Source organism: Gopherus evgoodei, chromosome 7 (genome assembly GCF_007399415.2).
Source record: "Gopherus evgoodei ecotype Sinaloan lineage chromosome 7, rGopEvg1_v1.p, whole genome shotgun sequence".
NCBI classification, from domain to species: Eukaryota; Metazoa; Chordata; order Testudines; family Testudinidae; genus Gopherus; species Gopherus evgoodei.
In genome coordinates this window covers 2,822,794-2,838,603 of record NC_044328.1, presented here as the reverse complement: position 1 = coordinate 2,838,603, position 15,810 = coordinate 2,822,794, and positions in this window count along the sequence as shown.

Here is a 15,810-nt window from a genome sequence, read left to right as displayed (position 1 = left end):
CAAGCGATTAAAAAAATTAATCACGATTAATCATATGATTAAAAAAATTAATCACGGCTAATTGCACTGTTAATAATAGAATACCATTATTTAAATATTTTCTGTTTGCTACATTTTCAAATGTATTGATATCAATTACAACACGTTGCACTGTAAAAAAAAATAGTATTTTTCAGTTCACCTAATACAAGTACTGTAGTGCAATCTTTTTTTCATGAAAGTTGAACTTACAAATGTAGAATTATGTGCAAAAAAAACTGCATTCAAAAATAAAACAATGTAAAATTTTAGAGCTGCAAGTACATTCAGTCCTACTTCTTAGTCAGCCAATCACTCACACAAACAGTTTGTTTACATTTTCAGGAGATTATGCTGCCCGCTTCTTGTTTCCAATGTCACCTGAAAGTGAGAACATGTGTTTTCATGGCACTGTTGTAGCTGGCATCGCAAGATATTTACATGCCAGATGTGCTAAAGATTCATATGTTCCTTCATGTTTAAACCACCATTCCAAGGGACATGTGTCCATGCCGATGACAGGGTTCTGCTCGATAACAGTCCAAAGCAGTGCGGACCAACGCATGTTCATTTTCATTAACTGAGTCAGATGCCACCAAGCAGAAAGTTGATTTTCTTTTTTGGTGGTTCGGGTTCTGTAACTTCCGCCTCAGAATGTTGCTCTTTTAAGACTTCTGAAAGCATGCTCCACACCTCGTCCCTCTCAGATTTTGGATGGCACTTCAGGTTCTAAAACCTTGGGTCCAGTGCTGTAGCTATCTCACATTGGTATCTTATTTGCGTTTTGTCAAATCTGCAGTGAAAGTGTTCTTAAAACCAACAGCATGTGCTGGGTCATCATCCGAGACTGTGATGAACATGAAATATATGGTAGAATGCGAGTAAAACAGAGCAGGGGACGTACAATTCTTCCCCAAGGAGTTCAGTCACAAATTTAGGTTTTGGGTTTTTTTTTAAATGAGCGTCAGCAGCATGGAAGCATTTCCTCTGGATTGGTGGCCGAAGCATGAAGGGGCATACAAAATTTTAGCATATCTGGCATGTAAATACTTGCAGTGCTGGCTTCAAAAGTGCCATGCAAATTCCTGTTCTCTCTTTTTGGTGACATTGTAAATAAGAAGGGGGAAGTATTATATCCTGTAAATGTAAACAAACTCAGCAATTGACTGAACAAGAAATAGGACTATGTGGACTTTTAGGCTCTGAAGTTTTACATTGTTTTGTTTTTGAGTGCAGTTATGTAACAAAAAAAATCTACATTTGTAAATTGCACTTCAGGACAAAGAGATTGCACTACAGTACTTATATCAGGTGAACTGAAAAATACTGTTTCTTTTGTTTATCATTTTTACAGTGCAAATATTTGTAATAAAAATAATACACACTTTGATTTAAATTACAACACAGAATACAATATATATGAAAATGTAGAAAAACATCCAAAATATTTAATAAATTTCAATTGGTATTCTATTGTTTAACAGTGTGATTAAAACTGTGATTAATCACGGTTAATTTTTTAATCGTGATTAATTTTTTTGAGTTAATCACACGTGTTAACTCCTCTTAATTGACAGCTGTAAAAATAAGCTTTGTGTACTAGTATAGATTTTTACCCTTCAACATAATCGCAAAGACTAAGGGCTTGTCTACGCATACAGTTCTTCAGCAGTGTAGCTACATTGTGTCTGGTGAAGACGCACTATGCCGATGAGAGAGAGGTCCCCCATTGACATAATAAACCCACCTCCGTGAAAGACGGTAGCTCTGTCGGTGGAACATAGCACTGTCCACACCAGTGCTTATGTCGGTGTAACTTACATCGCTGGGGGGGGTGATTTATTCACCCCCCCGAGTGACATAAATTATGCTGACATAAGCCGTAGTATAGGCATAGCCTAAATCTTTTCAGAAAGATGCTATAACCCTTCTATTATTTTAGAAAGAAAGAAAGAAAGAAAGAAAGAAAGAAAGAAAGAAAGAAAGAAAGAAAGAAAGAAAGAAAGAAAGAAAGAAAGAAAGAAAGAAAGAAGCTGAATGATGCGAATGCTACAAGCATGTATTCCCAGGCATAGTTCATACTACTGTGACTTCAGTGGGACTGTCTATGTTATCTACCCACATGACATCCAACCACAAAGTATCGAAATGCTTATTATCTACAGACTGCTCACAGTAGTAGGAACTACAGGTAAGTGAGTGTTTGCAGCATCAGACCCTAAGAACCCACTGGAACTACTCTACTCATGTGTGTAAAAGCAAGCATGTAAAAGTGTTTGCAGGATCAGGACGTAAAGAAGCACCTGGGGATCTTGCCTGTTACTAATAAATATACATCTATCATTATCACTTTTGTTTTAGTGATAATGATAGATATATATTTACTCACCTGAGGCCCCATTGTGCTAGGCACTGAATAAATATATAGCAAATTATATTTCCTGCCTCAAAAAGCTAACAAGCTAAGGCCCCAATCCTGTCATGGGCAATGACTGCACAGAGCCTCATTGAAGTTAGCAGGGCTCTGGGCTGGCAGAGCAGGAGCAGGGCCTAAATGAGCAGTTACAATCTGAAAGCTTCTAAGGTAATGGTAAAAGTCAGTCAACTGCAGCATGTAAGAAATACCATGTCAATACCTGCCCACCATTTGCTTGCTATCTCCTTTCCAGGGGCTTTTATTCATCTCTGTACTGCCCTCCAATATACCTTTCCAGCTAAAGACAGTCAAGTGGACAGGTTTTTTGTTTTGTTTTTCTTTTCAACCAACGCTTTTGTATATTTCTGAAACTTAAGACACCACATATACTACTACAGTACTTATCTGTAACACCATCGGTTTGAGGGATTAAAGCAGGTTACTTGTTACACACTTAGATCAAGCGTTATCTGAGTAGAGAGTCTACTCCGTTAGGGATGGCGGAATCTGGTTTTGATCTTGAGTTGTTTTGATTTTCTCTGAGACCGGTAACATGTTATTTAAACTTCTGAATAAGGTGTGCTACCTGACTGAGTCTCTTCTTTTCTTTGGCAGAAAGGATTAGAAACCTCCACAGAATTTGCACTCTATTAAAGCAGAGTGCTCTCTATTGAGCAGCAAGGAGCTGAATTGTTTTCAGATTACATGTGTGTGTGTGTGTCTTTCCCACATCAAAGACTTTGATGGAAGCTGTTCACACTATTGTCAGGAATGCAGAGATTGACGCAAAGTGATTAGCAAAATTGCTTTTCTGCAGGAGAAGCACAAAAAATTATTGAGGGATTAAAGAGGATAAAAAGAAGGTTATGTTGAATATGAGGTAAAATCTTCTGCTGTTATTTTCCAAATCATGGATTTGGTTTAGTCTCCATAAAAATAAGGCAGAACAAATCAGAATTAAAAGCTGCTTTGTACAAAGTGCCATTAAAGGGGCAAAAATCTCATATAAAACTATATACACCTCTACCCCACTATAACACGACCCGATATAACACGAATTCAGATATAACGCGGTAAAGCAGCGCTCCGGAGAGGCAGGGCTGCACACTCCGGCGGATCAAAGCAAGTTCGATATAACACAGTTTCACCTAGAACGCAGTAAGATTTTTTGGCTCCCGAGGACAGCGTTCTATCAGGGTAGAGGTGTATATCTGTTGGTCCCTGTCCTGTGAGGTACTCAACATCTTCTGCAAGAAGCTGAGAGCCGTCAGTGGGAGCTGAGGGGAATTATCACGTCTCACAAGCTATTACACATTTCCAGGGTGGGGCCCTTTATGCTAACAGATTATCAAAAGAGAAAGAATTTGACAAATCTAACTTTTCTGTCATCCTGGATGATGTTTGGTTACTTTTTGTGCTACACTCTGCTCATAGTGATGTTAGGGTGATGGTCAGTTTCATTTTCCACTTGCCATACACGGGCAATACTTATATATTGGCCTCAGTAGCTGAACTGGTTGAATATGGTTGTTTTTTTTAATTTAAAACCCCAAATATTTTGGTCAATGAAACCTAACAGCACAGCTTCCAAAAGCTCTGTCTTGGCAACGCTGCAGTGTAATAAAAGTATATCTTCAGCTACAGTCAGTAAAACTGCATCTTCTCCTTTTTTTCAGATTTGGCCTTGACAGTTCATTTATTACTAATTTATCTGAATGATGATTATTCATTAAGTGCCAAAACTGCAGTCATTCCTTTACTTTGGATTCTGATTTTGTTATTGGTTTGTTTTGTTAATTTGCTACTTTCTTGAAGTCAATCAACTGCTTTTATTTATTTATTAACTTTGTTTTTCAAAGAATTATCGGAAGTGTCTATTTAGAAAAAAGTTTAAATTAACTCTTTTCGCAACAGTAACTCACTCCTGCAACCCGACCCCCCTCAGCTGCATAAGGTTGTCACTCACCAGACAGCTGTGGGATTCTGAATGATTCAATTTAAAAGGCTTTTCAATTCCAAATGCTAGATTTCTACTGGTGCAGTATGATTGCCGCACACAGATTGAGAAACTCCCCAACCCTCCAGGCTTCAAAGGCTGGTCACTCTTGATCTCCAAAAGGAATGTTTTTGAGTCTTGTGTCTTCTAGGGGCTGTCTACAAACATATTTTAGGGTTTTTTCTTTCCCACTTGAAGTCTGTTGGAGTCAGTGATAAAACACCCATTGGCTTCTTTGGGAGCATACTCAGGACTCAGTTCAGTGAGATGTTGTTTCTAGGGATTGTCACCCCACTCCTCACATATGTCATAGATACACTCCAAAGCTTAAGTCTTCAGCAATTAGAAATTCACAGAACCAGGGTTGCTCGAGTTTCTAGGCTTGCTTCTCCTTATTGTAGAAGATGGTACTAGTCAAAGGAACACTTCAGAGACATTCCTTTCTTGTAGACTGGACTTTTTTCACCAGAAGGCTGCAGCTCTTTTACTGCTACTTATTTTGGCTAGTTCTGGTGTTTCTTATTATTCGGACCTAGAATCAGCAGCAATTTGGTTTGTAGGGTGAATGTGACACAGATACCTATATAAAGCAATAGGAGCTTATGCAGTGCTGGAAACCAACATTTTGGTGCAATTCTCAATTTATCCCCTGCTGATCTCTAAGGGCACTATCCTGTCCTCCAAAACTCTCCTAAAGACCAACCTCTTCCATAAAAACCATTTGAAAAGATCATTTGAGAGTCAGCTAGGGAGAACTGTGTTGTCTTGTATTTCTAAGTAAACGAAAATGTCTATAATGCATATATAAAAATAGTATAGAATGAGTTGTGTCCCTCCCCATGACAATTGTTTTGTTAGGCCCCAATCCTGCATGAGTGCATTGGTCCATGCTAGCAGATCCAGCTGCAAGATTGTAAGCGTCTTGGGGCAGGGACAATGTATTTCGATGTGTCTCTGCAGTGTCTAGTACAATGGGACGCCTATTCCGTTCAGGGCCCTTCAGTTTTACTGTAAATACTAACTAGCGCTCAATCGTTATAATAAATATATGTAGATAAAAATCTAAAGCCAATGCACTTGATTTTTAAATGGGACTAACCTAGCTTCCAGTTTTGTGATAACCATAAGCTACAGGCACAAATAATTGCATACATAGTTTATGGGCCAGAGGAGGGGACTCAGATCTTCACTTCCATGGGTTTCTTCGGATCATGCAAGTCCCACCTCTCCTTTGGAAAGACTACTTTTGGTCTGTTTGTTTAGATCAGTAAAAAAAATCCCACATCCCAAAATAAAGAATGTTTTCCTTTGGAACTGCAAACATCCTTGATAGCTTTAACATCTGCTGGACAATGTATGGATGAGAGGCGGGCAGGTCACACAGTTCTGTGACAAAACGTGTGTACAGCGTGTTGGATTATAAATCCAGGAATAAAGAGCAATTAAACCCCCTTTTCCAGCCCACCTGCCACAAAAAAAGGCCTTTCACTTTGAATTGATCTATTTAAATAGAAACAAGAATTGGGAAGGAAAACGCCAACATCTCAAAGTCTCAAGTCAAAACCTCTCCATTTGATAAAGAAGTTCTGTCAGCTGCAAGCAAACTGATTCCCTGTCTCTCTTTCTCCATGATGTGTGCACTACCCCGTGTGAGTATGCTTGTGGTTCAGCCAAAACATAAGGTTATGTGGCTCAGGAATCTTTCAAGTAACATTTGTATCTGATCTTAAACCCCACATAACCCTTAGACACGTTTTCTCTTTTGCCCGCATGTTAGAGTGCTTGATGCAATATTTGGATGAGAACTCCAGCGAGATCAGCTGTGCCACCCAGCAGAGATAGAGCTCTCAGAGCTCCACCTTGAGTGCAAAAGTCTTTCTGTTCTTTGGAATGCAGAACTAGAGGAAAAAACTTTAGGCCAATTTCCCCTGGAACAACTCTGATGAAATCGGTCAGGTTACATCAGTGATAAATTTGGCCCTGTGCTTTTAGCTTTGCTCTGTGATTGCAATGGACTCACTTTTGATAGTTTCTCTGAATTATCTGAATTGCATAAAAATGCAGTTAGAAATTCAAAACAAACATCAAGTGCAGAATGCCTCATAATCCAGAGCACACGTTGCCTCCTGGTTACTGCAGGAGAACGGGAGTCTGTTCTGAACCCCGACACTGGTGTGTGTATTGCATGACCTTGGGCAAGTCACACTGCCTTTCACTGTCTCACTTTCCCCAGCTACAGAATATAACAAGATTTACCACTTTACAGAGAGATTGAGAGTCTTGAGGTTGTTTTAGTACCAAAGTACTTTTAAAAGGTAAAAATAACCCAACTTTTCAATAGGGCCAAAACCCAGGCTCTGCTGGTGCACATGTGATTGCAACCCGGACTTGCCCGTACTGACACCTGCACATGTTTATTCAAATACCTGGCCATGCAAGTCATAGAACCCTAATGTGCGAGACCCATTGGTCCAATGGATTTGCCCACAGGTGTTCGCACATGTAAAGTGTACATGCAGGTGTGTGCACAGGTTGACTTGCATGAGCACAAGCAGAGCCAGGGTTCAAACAGCAGGGCCTTTGAGCCTTAACCTGACACTCCCCCTTTAAAATCAGAGACACTGACATCAAAGTTTTCCCCTCACCAGAAGAAACCGGCTACTTTGCAACCTTCCAAGCTATGTTTCTCATCTCTCCGCCATTCCTACTGCCTTGTCTCTCTTGTTTTTTCTAACACTATCCCTCCCGCTCCACTTCAAACCCTGGGAAAAACCTAGGAAAAGCAGCTTGCTGACTAAGGGGCCATTTCGTTGCATTGTGTTTTCCAGCTAGACCTGAACAGACTGGAATCAATTCAGCTCTCTCGCGCTCTCCCTCCCTCATGTCTTTTTTTGTTTCTTAGATTGTGCCCTCTGCCTTAAGAAAGCCCAGTTTAGTTACATCCCCATAGCAATCAAGTGACCAGTAGTTTCTGTTTTTTGTAAAAACACAGTGTCCTTTTCATGGGATTCAGGTTCCACCTCAGTTTGAAATGCCCATTGAGCAGGGCTAACAATCTGCAGAATCTTTGATCAATTCTCCTGTGTCATTTTAGATACTTCTAATGGTCACATCACCCAGAGAAATACGTGCGTTTGTACTAATATTAAAACATTGTATCAGCCATCCATTGTATTACTGTCACTGAGACCAGACTGAACAGAAGTACACACAAACATCTGTGTCTGATCTGTGTAGCTATATATCCTGAGAAAGATGCTTATTATTATTGAAGTCCAAGTGTTTCCCTTCTAAGATCCTTTTTGCAATTCCTTCTAACTTTCTAAAGTTTTCAATATGAAATTTTCCAGTCTTGATCCAATACCATAGTTACGAATTCAACATAAGAACAAGAATAGAATAAAATAAGGTTTTTGGAAGTTTGAACAAGCATGGTTAAGCACAATCCATGTGGTGCACTACATGAGGCCTGGTCCTGTGGAAATAATTATATGTGGTCATAGAATTAAGGGATATATCCTATTGCATCCTCACAACGGAACAGCATTAAGGTTGCATGTGCAACCTTAACTTTGTTGTCTCCTGATTCTTTTGAGTGCTTAACTGGGCAAACTTTGTGTTTTCTTAGCATAGATTTTCTTTTTTTCTTTTACAATGGAATATAGATTTACAGGCAGATATCGTCAGCGGGTGTAAATTGGCACAATTCCGTTGCAGTCGACAGACCCAGGCCCTTGACACCTGCTGATCTGAGCCAGAGATGAGATGTGTGCGCATGCCCGCAGCACTGAAATACTATTCTAGCCCTAATGACAAGATGACAGTGGGATTTTTATATATATATATACAATCATTTCTTTTAATTTAGAAGAAAATATTAAAAGTGCTTACCCCCAGCCTTGCAGACCTCTACCACTTCTTTTATAAATCCAGCAGCCACACCTAACTATATAACATAAATGAACATAAGAATGGCCGTACTGGGTCAGACCAAAGGTCCATCCAGACCAGTATCCTGTCCGCCGACAGTGACCAATGCCAGGTGCCCCAGAGGGAGTGAACCTAAGAGGTAATGATCAAGTGATCTCTCTCCTGCCATCCTTCTCCACCCTCTGACAAACAGAGGCTAGGGACACCATTCTTTACCCTTCCTGGCTAATGGCCATTAATGGGCATATTCTCCATGAATTTATCTAGTTCTCTTTTAAACCCTGTTATAGTCCTAGCCTTCACAACCTCCTCAGGCAAGGAGTTCCACAAGTTGATTGTGTGCTGTATAAAAAAGAGCTTCCTTTTATTTGTTTTAAACCTGCTGTCCATGAATTTCATTTGATGGCCCCTAGTTCTTATATTATGGGAACAAGTAAATAACTTTTCCTTATTCACTTGCTCCACATCACTCATGATTTTATATACCTCTATCATATCCCCCCTTAGTCTCCTCTTTTCCCAGCTGAAAAGTCCTAGCCTCTTTAATCTCTCCTCATATGGGACCCATTCCAAACCCCTAATCAAATGACCAGCTAAATCCACAGAACACTTACAGCTTGAAAGTTTAAAATGCTGCACCGTCTCCAGTTAGTTCCCATCTCTTTCCCCCCTGCCCCCCACCAAAATAAAAACCCTGGTCCCAAGATGAAAGGCAGCAGCTGCTCCAACCAAGGTGGGGGCAGAGTTGCAAGGTTCAGGAGCCCTCACAGATGATGTCATGCCAGCAGTTTCCTCTTTTGTAAATCCAGGTAGTTTGAGCTCAAGCTCCTCCACTGACCACAGCTGTGGCTGTCTGGCTCAGGGAGAGAGATGTCTCCCAGGGAAGCAGGTCCCAAGCCTTTTAGAGCTTGATAGACCAAAAAGCACCACCATAAAACCCAGTCCTGAAGATAGGGAGTGCTAGTGAGTATGCAGCACCTCTGGAAACTGGGCCTGGATTGCAGTTCAGACTTTAGGCCCTTATGCTTATTCCCTGTGATCGAATCTTTGGCTGCACCGTCCCATTGGATTTCACAAATAAGACAGAACTCAGTTTTTTATACCACTTCAAACACACTCTTTCTTATGGACAACAGTTTTCTTGTCAAAACTTTAACCACTTAACACATTTTAACTAAGGTCTCTTGCGTGTTTGAATAAGTCTGCCAGTGTCCTGGACATTATCTGTTTGTTCCCAACCAGCAGCACAGCCTTGCGGAGACGTTTCAGGAGCGAAGGTGGTTACTTATGACGCTAGTTTTGCACATCTGGCCACTCCACCTCCTGCTGTGGCCCTCCTAGCACGCAGGCATGGTGCTGCGGGCAAGCCCTGCCTTAGGTACTCCCTCACCCCAGGCTAGACAAGTCCAAAACAGACCTTCTGTGCATTAACAAGCATCCCCCTCAGAGGGGCTCATTTATTAACATCAAAGTAACATACGCACATGCAAAACCAGTTCTTCAGGCCCCTCTTGGGAAATCCGGTCTCTCAGGATCAGTCTAACTAACTGCTTGGTCCTTTAGCCACGGCGCACTCAGCCCAAGACCCTCATCTGAGGCCAGGGCTTCTAGGCTGCCCCTGCTCCCTTCCCTTGGAAAACAGCCTCTAGTTCCTTCTCTTCAGGAAACTTCTGCTCTCTCCGCCACGGGAACAGTCTCTCTCTCTCTCTCTCTCTGGAGCCCTCCCCAGTTCCTTTCTGTGGAACACTCTCCCTCTGGGGTTGCCATCGCCCTCCAAACATCTTCTCCTCCGAGGCACCTTCCTCCTGGCAGTACCGAGCTCAGGCAGCCGTTTTATAGGGTGCAGTTGCTCTTCTACAGAGCAAGCCCCTGGGACAACCAGGTGGGTCTTCAGAGAGCTGTCATGGGCAGGCGAGGTCCTAACTCCCCTTAAAGGGACAATTGTCCTATGGCAGCACAGCAGTGCAGACTTCCAGGTGGAAGGAAAAGGCTAAGGGCTTTAACTACTAAGATAATTTAGCAGCAATTTTAGATGGCTTATATATACCAGCAATTATCTTTTCCTGTTGTTTGTATTTAATATACAGTATATTCTGTCAATGGTTTGCTGTATACTTTTCTTATAAATGAGTTTATGAGGCTGTACTGCGTGTATACAGAGTAGCGCAGAATACTGCAAGAATACTAAGGCTGTAGAAAAATGATCTGAGAATATATTGTATAGAAGGAGAAATAGCATGTGATCATAGAAAGCTATCCTAATGCATACACACAAGAGAGCAGAGTGCATTTCCTGATTGCAGGGCTTACCCGAACATACTTAATGATCTTTTAACACAGCATTTGTGTGGAATTTCCTAGGTTGTTTTTTAAAATGGCAGAAAATAGAAAAAAATTATAAAAAGAGAGACAGGATCAAGTTTTAAACTGACCCGGGGCCAGTTTTTCAAGTGCGCAGCACTTACAGTTGGAGCCAGATTTTCCCAAGAACTTGGCAGCTGACATGCTATCACTGCACTGAGCTGGTCTGAAAGTCTGACCCTGACTGAGGGTGCTGAGCCCAGCTGGAAATTCCAGCCTCTGTCTTCAGGTCTTCAAAGCTCTGCTAGCTTGCAAAATATTGTCCATAATGCATGTAAATGCCCTAGTGTGGGACCGTTGTGCTAGACACCACTGGAATGCTCTGCCTTACGAGGTCTGTGAGGAGCTCCTTTCCTGTATGTTTTGGGAGATTGTCAGGGGAGAAGACCCTTCTCCTGCAAAACATCTAGATAATGCCTGCAGATGCTGGTGAGAGAAGGTTGAAACCAGGAGACACAATCTAAGAAATAAAACCTGGAAGATAAAAAGGGATTTAGGTGGGAAGGATTCGTTCTCAAAGTCATAACAAGCAGATGGGCGAGAGTGGCCACAGCGGCACACAGAACTATGAACATAACATAAAGGCAGCAGCTAGACATTGTTAGGAAGACAGAGGAGAATGAGATACAGTGGGAAAGCTGGGAGATGGCGTTGAGACACTTTGGGGAGGGGGGTAGGTTCATTGGGCCAAGTGACCTTTTCCCATCCAGCAATTTCTTCTGTCCCAGTGCAGATTGACAATGGAAGCCCAATGGCAGCACAATCTGACATCCCCGTTAATACCGAAAGAGATTCAATGAGATCGTGCTGTGCTGCTGTGAAACAAACCAGACCCAGGTTTCCAACTCCCCGCCTTTTCTGTTGTTGTTGTTATTGCTGTTTGTTTCCATTCACCCCCTGGATTCTCCATTTTTCCCTTTCTTGACTCTGATGGGGGCTCTTTTTGTGCACAACAAGCCCTTCTGATCTCTTTGAAAGGCAAGCTCATGTCATTCTTCCAGATCATCATTGTATGACATGTTTTTATATCAGGCTGACAAAGGAGCTATTTGATCAGGGGGTATGGTGTGTGATTGTAAGAAATTCAGCTAGCCGGTGGCAACCATTGTTCCCCAAAGCGGCTCTCTGACCCCATTCTATTCAAGGAAAAACTCCCTTGGAGTGGCCTCTATTCATTGAGTAACACCAGTCCGCGGTCTCACTCCAGGAGCATGCTCAATTCAGAGGTATGTCACCGATATCGCCCATCAGCTAGCCTTTAACTCTTTCATCAGCATTAGGTTTCCAACACAACAGCTGTTATCATGGGATGAGCTTGGGAGGTGGGTGTGGGGTGGAGGGGGGTCAGTGATGCATTCCAGCTCACTCTAGCTCTCTTATCTTGGAGAAATTTAACCTTCCCTTCAAAAGTTCGTTTGGAAATTACCCGTCTGCTGCTTTGCACAGACTGTGGCCTGAGTTTCATGTCCTTGAATCCTAGCTGCCCATTTTGTTATGCAAATTCTTAAATGAGTAGGCTCTGTGTGGGCCTGAGCTGAAGCCCCTTCGAGTCACTGGGTGCCTTTCAGTTGACTTCATTGGTCTTTGAATCAGGCCCTAAGTGAACAGTTAAACACTCAATCACTCAATCCTTCAATCCTGCTTTGCACACGTAAGTCCTTATTCATGTGAGTAGCCCTTGGTTGCAATGGGACTATTTGCAAGGTGAAAGTTTTCAGGACTGGGCCTCCAGTTTGGCCTTTGGAGAAGTTTCTGCCAGGCTTCCTGTCTTAGCAGAAAAAGCTTAATGACAGTGACCTCTGAGATAGCCTATTTAGTGAATTTCCTGCTCCTCCATTCTAGCTGAGTGCCCCGTGCATCAAGATAGGACCTGATCTAAAGCCCATTGACGTCAGTAGGAGACCCCCATTGGCTTTAGAGGGCTTTGGATCAGACCCACAGTGCTCCATCTATAGCGACTACAAAGCCTTGCCATCTGACCACCGTCCTGTGGTCCAATTTCAACTGTCATCTCTGCTTCAAAGTGAGGGGCTAGTGCAAAAGGGAAAAGGACAAAGATTTGGCATCCAGGTAATTTTTTTGTTGTTGTTGAGTATTGTATAAATGTTCCCAAAGGGAGGATGAAAATGACAAATGTTCCATTAAAGCAGATGCACAGGTGACCAATTGCTGCCTGAAGAAAGCACATGAAGTTTCATTTTATCCAGCGTGTCATGACTTTGCTACATTTTTCAAAGCAGAACCTGTTCACTAAGAGATAAATACATCCTCTGATAGATCTCCACTCTCTCCAGCCATTGCTCTTCAGATGTCATGGCTTCTCAGAGTCTCTAGGCAGCTGGTCATTTCAGTTACATGTAGGACCTCCTAGTGATGTATCAGATTTCATTCCTGCATGCTTTCTGGTTTGCCATACACTCGTAGCTTCAATATCACAATGGTGTTTGCACCATCACTTGTGAGTGGGTGGCTCAGTAACAAGGTTCCCAGCTTCTAAGGTGGCCTCAACTTGGCTCTGGATCCTTTGCTTCCTGGTTTGTCACCAGCTTGATATCAGCACATCTCTGGGGTTAAGGATTGCTAATGAGCTTGTGCTCCCTCTGCTGGTGCAGAGCACAAAATACTGGTGAGACCGTCAGCAAACTATGGCTATTTCCTTTTTTGGTTTTCTCGTTTTCTCAGAGGCATTGGTGGAATATTTTTAAAAATGTTTATAACCCCAAGGCTGTTCTCCACCAGTTGATAAATAAGAATAATATTAATACTTTGTTTGATAGCTGCTTTTCATCTGAAGTTTTCAAAGATCATTGGAAATGTATATTAATTAATCCTCATAATACCTCCCTGTGAAGTGGGTTCAGCATCATTATCCTAATCTTACAGATGGGAAATCGGAGGCACAGACATTGTAATGGATTTGCCCATGGTCACGCTGTGAGCCAATGCCAGAGCCAGAGAATTATTCCCAAATCCTCTGCTCTGATTCCCTAGAATACACCACTCCCATAGGTCCTCACCATTTTAAGGTTTAAATTCAAAGTTGAGCCTAAACTATGTAGCAATGTCCCTTTAAAATGCTAGTTTTCTCTCCCTGATGTCTTTGTGAATGAGGGATATAAATCCTCAAAGAATTCAGAGGGAAGGATAGCTCAGGGGGAGGGATAGCTCAGGAATATAAATTCTCAAAGAATTGAGGGGGATACCTCAGTGGTTTGAGCATTTGCCTGCTAAACCCAGGGTTGTGAGCTCAATCCTTGAGGGAGCCACCCAGGGATCTGGGGCAAAATCAGTACTTGGTCCTGCTAGTGAAGGCCGGGGGCTGGACTCGATGACCTTTCAGGGTCCCTTCCAGTTCTATGAGATAAATAATATATGGAGATATACCTATTATGAAGAGGTCCATTTTTCTCTTCATTCAGGCATGTAATCAATGAGATTCACCCGGGTGCACAAATAAGAGATCCCAAAGAAGGCTGCTTGAGTTGGAAGTGAGTTGCCACATCACAATTTCTTCACAACCTCTCCCAGCACTCAGAGAAGATTCTGCCACCCAAAAATCATACTAGCCTATGATCAACTGACTTACGAGGAAAGATGGAAAGACCCAAACATGAACGCTGGCAAGTGCTGATTCTGCTGGGGAGAGAGGAGGTATAACTGTCAATGTGCATGTCAGATGTAGACGCCCCAAGAAAGGAGCAGAATTGGTGAGGGTGTATAAGGGTGTATATAACTAGAAATGATCAGATAAAACTGAGCAAAGGAAAATGCAGGCTAAATGAGAGGGAACAGTTAGTGACCATAGCGCAGTCTACTAGAGAAGAGCTGCAAGAGCTAATGCTTGAGTAGACCAGACAAAGCTCAGGAGAAGATACAGAGAATAATCATGTGCTGACCAGGGACTTTCTATGTCTAGTTTCTGTGATTTTTATCATGCTGCAACTTCTTCCTGACCTTTCATCCCTGCATCTGGAGATTGTTATTGCACCAGCGGTTTCTCAAACCAGAGACCATGGGGAAGAGTAAATTCAAATCATTTCCTCAGCAGATTTACTGTTGTTATTGGTCATTTCAGTGTTTCTTGCAGCAGTGAGAAATCGGGGCTTTAAACAGGGGGAGCTGGTTCTGGCAAGGTCATATTCTTTCTCAGCAGCGTTTGGAATTCGGACCTGCACTCAAGTAGCTCAGGAAGGAGACTTCTTCCCTTCTGTGATGGGAATGTGGTTCACCTCTAATTCTGGATTCCAGCAGAGCCCAGCGTTCTGATCCTGTAATATCAGCCCATTAAGAACATAAGAACGGGCAGACTGGGTCAGACCAAAGGTCCATCTAGCCCAGTATCCTGTCTGCCGACTGGCCAATGCCAGGTGCCCCAGAGGGAGTGAACAGAACAGGGAATCATCAAGTGATCCATCCCCTGTCGCCCATTCCCAGCTTCTGACAGACAGAGGCTAGGGACACCATCCCTGTCCATCCTGGCTAATAGCCATTGATGGACCTGCCCTCCATGAATTTATCTAGTTCTTTTTTGAACCCTGTTATAGTCTTGGCCTTCACAACATCCTCTGGCTAAGAGTTCCACAGGTTGACTGTGCGCTGGGTGAAGAAATACTTCCTTTTGTTTGTTTTAAACCTGCTGCCTATCAATTTCATTTGGTGGTCCCTATTTTTTGTGTTATAAGGAGTAAATAACACTTCCTTATTTACTTTCTCCACACCAGTCATGATTTTACAGACCTCTATCCTATCCCCCCTTAGTTATCTCTTTTCCAAGCTTCTTCCCTGCCAGCTCCAATCTTGTAGACTAAGGCTGAGCTCTATTAAAGAGGCCCGCTCTAGCTAGTCCTTTTGAATAGCGTGTTCAGTTAGGATCCACACAAATTACCATTGACTTCAGTGGGCTGGGCCCTCAGTTCTTTGTTATTAGCCAACAGGTTTTACTGTTGCAATGTGACCGTGACTCCTCCAGAATAAACTAGTGCAAGCAGAGATTTTCACAGTAAAAGACAAGTAATGATAACGCCTTAGGGTTATTTAGCATCTCCCAGCTTGAAGGGCCCCAGAGCTCCTTACAGACCATGGGACAGAT